The sequence below is a fragment of the Neoarius graeffei genome, chromosome 13 (genome assembly GCF_027579695.1).
Source record: "Neoarius graeffei isolate fNeoGra1 chromosome 13, fNeoGra1.pri, whole genome shotgun sequence".
NCBI classification, from domain to species: Eukaryota; Metazoa; Chordata; class Actinopteri; order Siluriformes; family Ariidae; genus Neoarius; species Neoarius graeffei.
The window spans coordinates 40,517,797-40,529,806 of NC_083581.1; the positions used below are offsets into that span (position 1 = coordinate 40,517,797).

General features: G+C 39.5%; 1 protein-coding gene across 3 annotated transcripts in view; it reads right to left on the minus strand.

The window, feature by feature from the left end:
• The window catches only part of pfkfb2a (6-phosphofructo-2-kinase/fructose-2,6-biphosphatase 2a), a 73,412-nt gene that overhangs the window by 57,913 nt on the left and 3,489 nt on the right, over positions 1-12,010 (minus strand). The window lies entirely within an intron of this gene.

The following is a 12,010-nucleotide window of genomic DNA, read 5'->3' on the forward strand; positions in this document are numbered from 1 at the left end:
CCAGCTCACGCTGATTTACATCGCTGTAGTGCTGGAGAGATTTTCACCAAAAACATGGATTAAAGCAAAAAAAAATTATTTGACTGAAAATTTACGGGGGGTGTTATGGGTGGATTTCGATGAAATTCTGAGAATGGTTAACTTAGAACTGATAACTTTATTATCAATTCATTAATGGATTAATATATTCAATTTATTGCACTTTCTTTCCATTGCTTCCGTATATTATTTTTTTGTGGCAAACCACACACGTGCAAGCGCCTGGAATGTTTAGTTTTTTGCACCATGAACTAAATGGCTTTCCGTTTTCACCTATTTCGTACAGCCAAACCCACCTCCACTTGTTTTTTACATCTTTATCGATGGCAGACACATCAGTGCCTTCTTTCATGTAAAGCGCATCCATGCTGCCGAAACCGAAAGCAGAACGACATGCTCCTCTGTGCTCCACGTCAATATAGAAAAAAGTTTGGATCTTCGCTTAAATTAAAATTATAATTTGACCTTACTTTGTGTTGAATACAACTTCAAAAACAATTCAAGATTTTATTAAGAGAAATATTGTGGCCAACACGAGTGTTAAGTTCCCTAAAAGATCGCGTGAAGTTGGCTGCTATCTACTTTGCGTTCGTTCTCATTTTCCTCCATCATTTCATAGGCCAGAAACAGATGTTGTGACGTAATTTAACATATGGCCCTTTTCCACTACCCTTTTTCAGCTCGACACGGCTCGCGTTTCGACTACCAAAAACCAGCACGACTCGGCTCGCTTCAGCCCTGCTTAGCCCCTAAAACTCGCACCGTTTTGGAGTGGGGCTGAAGCGAGCCAAAGCGAGCCGAGTGAGGCTGGGGGCGTGAGCAGACACTCCCCTGTGCACTGATTGGTGAGGAGGAGTGTCCTCACATGCCCACACACGCCCCGTGAGCACGCTGGGATCTGTAAACACCGCAAACCCGGAAGAAGAATTACGAGAATTTCTGAAGCCTTATGCGCCTCGCCTCATCTATACGCTCTTGCCAGTATTTGTTGGCGTTGTCGGTGACAACAAGCCACAGAACCAAGACCAGCAACACTAACGACTCCATGTTTATTGTTTACTATCCGGGTCGTGAGACTACCGCTTAAAAGCTCACTGATGTCACTGTTTGCGCTGCTTAACGACATCACCTGACGTCCACCCACTTTCGCTAACTCCACCCAATGTGTCCACCCACTTCCAGCCAGCACGGTTCAGCGCGGTTGTAGTCGAAATGCAACTCCAACAGCCCCACTCAGCTCGACTCAGCCCAACTCAGCACAGCACGGCTCAGCCGCGTTTGTAGTGGAAAAGCGGCATTAGTAGGCTATGATTATTATTTAACTGTAGTCTTCTAGACATTTTGACTGTTTGGGGCATTGAAGGCTGGTGTATGATTTTCAGGGAATAAAGTTTAGCGCATGTCGGAACATCATTGCGCTCGCAGCCTCCAACTCCTCAAACGTCCTTTAAATTGTGATATAACGTAGGCTATAAGGCACGGTTCTAACATACCTTACACACTGGCCTAACGAAAATAATAATTGTTGGGGCGCCTGCTGATTTGTTAGTTATAAATTTAGGTCTAATTACTTCTGACAGTCTGCAAGCATTGCACCGTCGGGTCTTCAAGTCTGGCTGAAGCAGAGGAGCGGGCTTTCCGGGGTTTATTTATTCGTTGTTTTTTTTTTTTACATGCTCTATTTCTTTATGTCCAGGTTTGAACCAAGTCATTTTGGCAAGATTTAATTTAATACAAAGCAGAAATGGTCAGACACAAGCACGCCAAGCACATGGGAATGTATTTTGCCAATTTTGACAGTGCATGCTTTTTTTAATGCCGCACCATAGACAGCGAACGCTTAAACATGATCAAACATAGGAAATGAACGACACAAAGCATGGCTCAAAAACAAAAAAGTTAAATAAACCCTGCTGATAGTTGATGGTGTTGCAACACATCAGTGTTCTAACCCAATCTCTACCCAACCACGCGTCATTTTAATTCTCCTCGGATCAGCACCGACCTCACATTTGGCCTTGGGAGAGTTCAGCTGACGGAAAACTTTAATCCATGCAAAAATCTAATCCATAATCTGTATTAGGAGCTGTACAGCAGTATTAATTATCTCGTTCCCATGTGTAAACTAAGTCCTGGCTACTCCTGAGCGATCTCATTCCCTCATATTACAAAGTTGCAGCTACTAATTAATTATTTACTTATCACATTCCCATGCATTATTAATCATCACTAGGACTTAATTATCTCATTCCAGCATGTTACTATGTCATCGTTGTGACTTAATTACCAAATGTGCTCGTGGTCATGATTTAGTCATCTTGTTCCGACACGTTATCAGATCATCACCATGACTCAATTATCTTCCTCCTGTGCGTTATTAAATAATCACCATTGTCTTAATTATCTCATTCCAACATGTCACTACGTCATCGCCGTGACTTAATTACCTAATTTACTCGTGTTATTAACTTGTGGTCATAACGTAATTATCTTGTTTTTGCGCATCAATATTTTGTGGCCATCTCGTTATTTTAAAACATTGGAGTAATTCCATGCCAAATCACCAGATTTTAGAGAAAGTTCCCGACTGACCATCTCAGATTTTGTTCTGATTTTTTTTTTATTTTAATGTCCTTGTTACTAATAACTGCTGTGCAAAATTTTAGGCCAATATCTCCACTAGTTTCAGAAATATTAAGCCTTCAAAAAGGGGGCGTGGCCCCATATTTAGCATAAAAACTTGTTACAATCAAACATCCATAGTTTGATGGCTGATAACTTTTGAACTGTTCACACTAAATGGTTCAGATTTGCACACATGATTCTTTGATATAATAAGGCTCTGTACACAGAAGGAGAGATTTGTATGTGACATATTTGCAGATTTATGGCGTGCCAAATATGGCTTCCTGGAATGCGCATTTGTCCATGGTAGCACTTTTGGCTCTCTATATTTCCAGATTTAATGACCCCAGATGTCTGATTCTTTTTAATATACGAGACGTGTTATAGTATTATCAGGAAAACATGTTACATCTGTGACAAAAATTATACTTGTCTCATATATAGGCCCCTAAAAATGGAAAAAAAAGCTTGTCGCGTCTGTATTTTGAATGCTTATAGCAAAAATCTGACAAGGTCTACCAGAAAACACCTTAGATCAGTGAAAAGAGCAAAGTCGAATTGATATATCTACCAAATATGAAGTTGGTGCTGTGAAGAAAACTATTTTATTCAAGCTGTTGAATATAGAAGGTTTTATGACATGCGAAAATGTCATTCACAAGGTTACATCACATGCTACATCATTATTAATTCAAATTCTCGACTATATGTAGTATATTTGTAAATATGATAAATGATTTACAAAATCTCACAAAAGTCAATTACACAAAATTTAATTCTATTTATGTAGACTTAGCATGTCTATTTGAAGCGTTTGAATAACTGGTCAATTTCTTTCACCACACCAGATGGAACTACATATTGTCTACCAGTTGATGTGATTGGTGCATCTATGATCTTTATGATGTGTATCAGTGGAACCCAACGGATATCTTTTCTTCTGGGCCAACTGTAAGCTGTGGGTGGTAAAAGAGAGCAACTGGACTTGCTTGAAGATTCTTGAAGACGTTTCACCTCTCATCCGAAAGGCTTCTTCAGTTCCGTCTGACTGGTAGGGAGCATCAGGTATTTATCCTCTCATGGATGAAAAGCTCATCTAAGGTGTCAATGAGTGCGTTTACATGCACATAGAGAAAATCGAATTTCTGCCGTAGCTCGACTGAAATCGAAGTTCTAAATGCCATGGAAACACCTTAGCTCGGCTGAAATCGAACCGAACTGGATTTCTCGTAATCGAGCTACGCGACCTAGATTATGCGATTGTAGCCGAGCTACTTAGTGCATGTAACCCTGTCGAGCTACTTACTTCCCTTCCGGAAGTGACGAGTGACGAGACCACAAGCGGGAAACACAACAGCCTCGGTCGGCATGACAACAGTAGTAGTAGCGAGCAGCAGAAGAGGTCAGGAGGAACAAGGAGACAAAAAACAAACAACTGAACTTTTTGTGTGTTTATTAAGACATAAGTTAAATTGTAAGCAAAAAATGAACTTTAGAAAAATATACAATTGTGCAAAATAAGTTGTCTTACAAAACAGTGGTCTGCGCAGGACAGTTTGTAGCCAACAGGTGGCAATGGCATGTGGTGTGAATGTAAAGTAGAAATCACTCCTCTTCTTCATGACGACAACCGGAAGTGTACCAACACGATGGGGCGTGTAGCGCCACCTGTGGCTCGGGTGCACAATGTACCTCACACAATAGCTCGATTTCCTTGTGTGCATGTAGGATTGGATTTCTCTGGCACCCCTGCTGGGACCCTTAGCTTGATTACCGACAGTAGCTCGATTTGGATGTGCATGTAAACGCACTGAGTGACTCACAGGAGGACAGAGAGGTGGGGTTTACATTAGACCGTATCAGCGGATCATCAGATTAACGTTTTTAAAACGATTAGTGTGCACACAGCAACGCCAATACATGGATACGCTCGGCTCCGCAGGCATCCTGCGCTCCAAATCACTCCGCCCTGAACAGCGAGTGCCCTCTGGAGGGTGCGCACTCCGGCCCTGCGCAGCTCACAGAGTGCGCGAGTGGAGCGCACGAGCAGTGATTTGGGACTGAGCCGCTGTGTGTGTGATCTCAGTGCATGTCGGGCATGCGCGTCACTTACCACTTGCAAGTGGAAGGATGGCAAGCCTAAAGACAATCATAACTACACAATGGGCAGTATTTGCATCAGTATTTGCAGTATTTTCATACTTTTATACTCTTTAATGAAAGGTGATACAAGGCGGAAGTCCGCGCCGTTTTTCAGCAGTCGTGTCACATGACCAACGCCAGCGAATCAGGAAGGTGGATGTCACAGTGACGTTGTCCAATGACGACGCCAGCTAGAGCTCAGCACAGCGTATCCGCGTATTCTCAATGTTTACACAGCACCGGACCAGACACGATCTGGATTGAATACATGGACCCTGGCGGATTCCCGTTTCCCGGCATTTCCAGGTGTTTTAATGTAAACGGACAGTGCATCCGCGAAGAAAACGAGACAGATACGGTCTAATGTAAACTTGGCCAGAGAATCAGCATTCCATTGATCACCCTAACGGGCAATCCATTGATCATCCTAACGACTCTCGAGGCCGTTCACAACCAGCCCCCAGTGACCCACACCAACAGGAAACTCAATGACACCTTATGGCCCTTTTCCACTACCCTTTTTCAGCTCACTTCAGCTCGCTTCAGCCCGACACGGCTCGCGTTTCGACTACCAAAAACCAGCACGACTCAGCTCGTTTCAGCCCTGTTTAGCCCCTAAAACTCGCACCGTTTTGGAGTGGGGCTGAAGCGAGCCAAGCCGTGCCGAGTGAGGCTGGGGGCGTGAGCAGACACTCCCCTGTGCACTGATTGGTGAGGAGGAGTGTCCTCACATGCCCACACACGCCCCGCGAGCGCGCTGGGATCTGTAAACACCGCAAACCCGGAAGGAGAAGAATTACGAATTACGAGAATTTCTGAAGCCTTATGCGCCTCGCCTCATCTATACGCTCTTGCCAGTATCTGTCCGCATTGTCGGTGACAACAAGCCACAGCACCAAGACCAGCAACACTAACGACTCCATGTCCTCCATGTTTATTGTTTACTATCCGGGTCGTGAGACTACCGCTTAAAAGGTCACTGATGTCACTGTTTGCGCTGCTTAACGACATCACGTGACGTCCACCCACTTTCGCTAACTCCACCCAATGTGTCCACCCACTTCCAGCCAGCACGGTTCAGCGCGGTTGTAGTCGAAATGCAACTCCAACAGCCCCGCTCAGCCCGACTCAGCACGGCACAGCTCAGCCCAACTCAGCCGCGTTTGTAGTGGAAAAGCGGCATTAGATGAGCTTTTCATCCATGAGAGGATAAATACCTGATGCTCCCTACCAGTCAGACAGAACTGAAGAAGCCTTTCAGATGAGAGGTGAAATGTCTTCAAGAATCTTCAAGCAAGTCCAGTTGCTCTCTTTTACCACCCACAGTCACTATGATCTGGATGACTGAGAATCTTCACAGACAGGCCAACTGTAAGACTTTGCAAGACCATGAGGGTGCATAAATTGTACTTGCACATCCTGTTCCTTCTCTGATATTGCACAGATATTACCAATCCACCATTGCTGGTCATACAAACATGCAACATATTTTCCTGGGATCATGTCTGACAGGGTGTAACCTTCTTTCACAGCATCATCTACAACCTGGGGATGAGTACCACTCATGTCCACAATGAAGCTTGGTCCACCAGACACTCTGCTGATCTGCAACTGGCTCTCTGAGACAGGAACAAGTGAGTGGTTGTCCCTTGTTCCTGGTATTGTTGAGGACTTGGAAAGTCTCTTCTAAAGAACTTTTCCATTGCTTGTTACTTTCCCCTTTTCAATCCAAATGAAATGGATGGTGTTTTATGTTTTTTTCTGCCCACATAAAGAGATCTCGTGGTGTCAGTATGTGTTGTGCAGTAACTGCCTGTAAGCTGGCTCTCGCTGCAGAACGCTTCATGGTGCCACCTATCCCGTCACAAGGTGATTTTCCATGGGAAGTAGCAAAAAAGTGCCATTCAGCTGTCATACCAAAGTCTTCCTGGTGATGCAACAGATTTGTACAGTTTTTGTGGTTTTTGTACTGGGCAGCTGATCCATCACTAAAGTATACAAGTTTTGAAATTTGGTCTATTTTTGATAAACATGCAATTAATTTAACGTATTTAGAAGCTATTAAAAAATATGTTTCATTTTGATATATAAATGTATGCATACTGATTAAGTTAAACATTCAATTTAAGCAAGTTGTTACTCTGGTACATTAAGTGTCAACCCTCCATTCCAAAAGAATTTTTTCTGAAATTTTTGTTCATTAATAAATTAATTAAAAAATGTAAACATGTCACTTTATTAGGGAGCTTCAAATGAGGTCAATGCTGATCAGTCAATAAACCACGAACATACATTTATACCGCTATATAAATGATGAATATGCGAACTCCATGTGACCTGTCTATCTTCAAGACAAAAATTCGCCTATTAATATTTATCTGAGTAATTAGTACATTAGGCTTTTCTCATTCCCCGGCCTGAGCTACCCTATCGTATGGTTAGTGAAAGTGTACACTGAACTTTATCACTCAAAGTAAAACCAGGTCACGCAAAGTGATTTCATGTCATAATGTCCTTGACCTCATTAATATTGACCGAATTAAAGTCAGCTACACATCCTTGACCTCTCTCCAACAGAAATCTACAACCCCGATTCCAAAAAAGTTGGGACAAAGTACAAGTTGTAAATAAAAACGGAATGCAATAATTTACAAATCTCAAAAACTGATATTGTATTCACAATAGAATATAGACAACATATCAAATGTTGAAAGTGAGACATTTTGAAATTTCATGCCAAATATTGGCTCATTTGAAATTTCATGACAGCAACACATCTCAAAAAAGTTGGGACAGGGGCAATAAGAGGCTGGAAAAGTTAAAGGGACAAAAAAGGAACAGCTGGAGGACCAAATTGCAACTCATTAGGCCAACTGGCAATAGGTCATTAGCATGACTGGGTATAAAAAGAGCATCTTGGAGTGGCAGCGGCTCTCAGAAGTAAAGATGGGAAGAGGATCACCAATCCCCCTAATTCTGCACCGACAAATAGTGGAGCAATATCAGAAAGGAGTTCGACAGTGTAAAATTGCAAAGAGTTTGAACATATCATCATCTACAGTGCATAATATCATCAAAAGATTCAGAGACTCTGGAAGAATCTCTGTGCGTAAGGGTCAAGGCCGGAAAACCATACCGGGTGCCCGTGATCTTCGGGCCCTTAGACGCCACTGCATCACATACAGGCATGCTTCTGTATTGGAAATCACAAAATGGGCTCAGGAATATTTCCAGAGAACATTATCTTTATTTTTATTAAAAATAAATTTTATATTATTAGTGCGTGTGGCATGGGCAGCTTACACATCTGGAAAGACACCATCAATGCTGAAAGGTATATCCAGGTTCTAGAGCAACATATGCTCCCATCCAGACGACGTCTCTTTCAGGGAAGACCTTGCATTTTCCAATTTTCAAAGGCCAATTTTGCCCTGACATGATCACCTGAGAGCGCCTGTGCAGGGGTGGAGGTATCCTTTTCAATTTCAATGATTCAGTGATTTTAGAGGCACCTGTGGTTACTCTCAATATTGGGAAAAATCACTGAATCATTGAAATTGAAAAGGATCCCTCCACCCCTGCACAGGCGCTCTCAGGTGATCATGTCAGGGCAAAATTGACCTTTGGTTATTTACTCTTTACATTAATGTTATAGAAAACATATTGCTCTCAATGGTGCATTTTGCCCATGTTCAGGGTGGAAAATAAAAAAGAAAGATTCGAGTAAGACAAGCCAAATTGGTGTTTTTAAAAAGAAGGGCTCATGGAGAATAAAGAAAAAAAATATTTTAAAAATCCGCGCACATTCCCACAAGGTGTTACGGTGCTCTGAAAATGACATCCAAAATGATTTGTCAGACTTGAGGTCTTCTGTTCAAACACTGATAGAGTTTCCTTTCTGTTTATTGCTTTTTTTGAGAGTGTTTCTACTTATCTCAATAAGGGAAAAAATCAAGAGCCTGTGTTGGGTAAAAATATGTCTTCTGAAGGCCTAAACAGAGCACAGCCAAAAACTCCAATAAAATTTTGATCATTTTGAGGGAGTGCTGTGACCATGCAGGATCATCCAGACCCAAAATGACAGTTTTTCTACATACGATTCCTATTTATGTACCAGCATGCAAAATTTGAGCCTCCTACATGGTTTAGTTCTTGAGCTGTGGGCTTGTGAACTTTGACAAAAAAAAAAAAAAAAGTCTGAACAAAATCGACACCCTCCTCCCCCAGTAAAACTGGCTGTAACATGGAAAGTATACATCTTACATTCAAATAAATTTACAGCGCTTCTCCTAGGTAACATGGGTACATCTGGTGATTTTTTCAGAATTTTTTGAGACCTAAGTGCGCAGGCCCTGGTTGAACTGACGTGGCATGACCCAAAGGGGATGTCTCACAGTGGTAAACATGCCCTTGTCCCAACTTTTTTGAGATGTGTTGTTGTCATGAAATTTAAAATCACCTAATTTTTCTCTTTAAATGATACATTTTCTCAGTTTAAACATTTGATGTCATCTATGTTCTATTCTGAATAAAATATGGAATTCTGAAACCTCCACATCATTGCATTCCGTTTTTATTTACAATTTGTCCCAACTTTTTTGGAATCGGGGTTGTATAATGGATCATTAACTAGGATGAAAATCCTAGGAGGAGTTTTAAGCCAAAGGAAAATCAAAAAGAACGAAAAGAATAATAAGAAACCGTGCAATTACAATGTATTTTGCCTTTTAGAAGGCAAAATACAATGATGTAGCATGTGATGTAACCTTGTGAATGGCATTTTCGCATGTCATAAAACCTTCTATATTCAACAGCTTGAATAAAATAGTTTTCTTCACAGCACCAACTTCATATTTGGTAGCTATATCAATTCGACTTTGCTCTTTTCACTGATCTAAGGTGTTTTCTGGTAGACCTTGTCAGATTTTTGCTATAAGCATTCAAAATACAGACGCGACAAGCTTTTTTCCATTTTTAGGGGCCTATATATGAGACAAGTATAATTTTTGTCACAGATGTAACATGTTTTCCTGATAGTACTGTAACACGTCTCGTATATTAAAAAGAATCAGACATCTGGGGTCATTAAATCTGGAAATATAGAGAGCCAAAAGTGCTACCATTGACAAATGCGCATTCCAGGAAGCCATATTTGGCACGCCATAAATCTGCAAATATGTCACATACAAATCTCTCCTTCTGTGTACAGAGCCTTATTATATCAAAGAATCATGTGTGCAAATCTGAACCATTTAGTGTGAACAGTTCAAAAGTTATCAGCCATCAAACTATGGCAGGGTATCTGCACGTTTTTCAAGTACAAATTTAAAGACTTTTAAGACCTTTTCAAGACCTCTAAATGGAAAAATTAAGACTGTACCATGGCAAAGAAAATGATAAATACGACAACTTAAAACTGTTTTCTGCAATAGGTTTTTTTTTTACTAACTTTAAGAAGAATGCACACAACTGGTGAACAACAGGGTGCATCAATGGCAACTGTTAGACATGCAAACAGCTGAAGCAAAGTTGTGTGTTTTGGGCCTGCAGAACTACTGTAGCAGCAAGGAGAAGACTGGGGTTTACTGGAGAAAACACCATGAATCATTTCAAAAACCAAAACAATAAACGGCAAGTAGAACCAGCTGAACAACCTTAGCCGGCATTATTTCAATCCCCAAAGATCATCTTTGATGATGTGTGATTTTGTGTCCAACAGCAAAACCAGTCTGAGTGTTGTACAGTACACAGCTGGCTGAGGAAGTTCTCAAGTATCTTCTGCATTATAGCAGGTAACAGTTCATGCAGTCATACAATCTTCAGAGCGTTACATTAAACACAGAAAAACAACTGCCACCTTTCATAACCATTATCAATCTTAATCAATGTGTTGCAATAACTGTAAACTAATTATCATCAGTGCAATTGTTATATCAATGTTCATTATTCAAAAATAATCATTAATTATTATCTATAATCCATGAATAATTGTTTGTATTACTACTACTACTACTAATAATAATAATAATAATAACTACTTTTTTAATAATAATGAAAAAAATTAACTCAATTTCATAACATTTTAATAATCACTACTTATTAGCTATATTAATTAATAATAGAGTAGCAATTATTATAATTCAGTATTATTAATTAATTAATAAGCAGTGATTACCAAAATGTAATTTAATAATAAGTAGTAATTATTATCAACTACTAAATTATACTAATAAATAATAAGCAGTGATTATCAAAATGCTACAAAATTGAGTTATAAGATTAGTTAAAATTATTATTAAAAAAGTAGTAATTATTATTAGTAGTAGTGATACAAACAATTATTCATGGATTATAGATAATTTGTTTTTAATATTGAACATTGATAACAATTGAACTGATGATAATAATAATATTAATAATAACATTACCAACAAGTATTACTAGTAGTATTATTGTTTATTATTATTATTATTAGTAGTAGTAGTAGTAGTAGTAGTAGTATAGTTATTTTATATCAATGTTCACTATTTTAAAAAATTATCTATAATCCATGAGTATGTTTGCATTCTACCAATTACTACGTTTTAATAATTATTTGTAATAATTTTTAATAACTTAATTTTATAACATTTAATAATCCCTAGTACTTATTAATCACTAATTCATAAGTAGTAATGATAAATAATCAATAATAATAATTACTATTACTACTAATTATTATTAGTGGTTGTTAATATTCTTATCTTAAAAACACTGTTGTAGATGGTAAGTAATAAAACTAAAAAACTTTTTGTACAAATTATTTATATTGTACTATATTTAGAATTATTGTATTTTCTGGAGTTCTTTTTAATTGAGTTTTGAAATAAAGGTTTATATATTTATATTAAACTTAGTACAATAAACAATGTTAATTATGTAAAAAAAAATTGATGCTAATCATTATTATTATTAGTATTATGTCCTACAAGTCCCATTTTCCACCTGACTCTTGTGCGCATGCGCGAACCCCCCTGCGTTTCACTCCGGAGCGCGCGCCTCGTGTCCGTGAAAAGCCAGTTTCCCAGTGGGCGTGTCCCCAGCGCTGCGGTACCGGCTTTAAACACATTTGTGCGATCCAGTGCTTTTTATCGCAAACGATTCTTCTCCTTATTTTGGGGGTATTTGTCATCCCCCAACCACTTGTCGTTAAACAGACATCTTC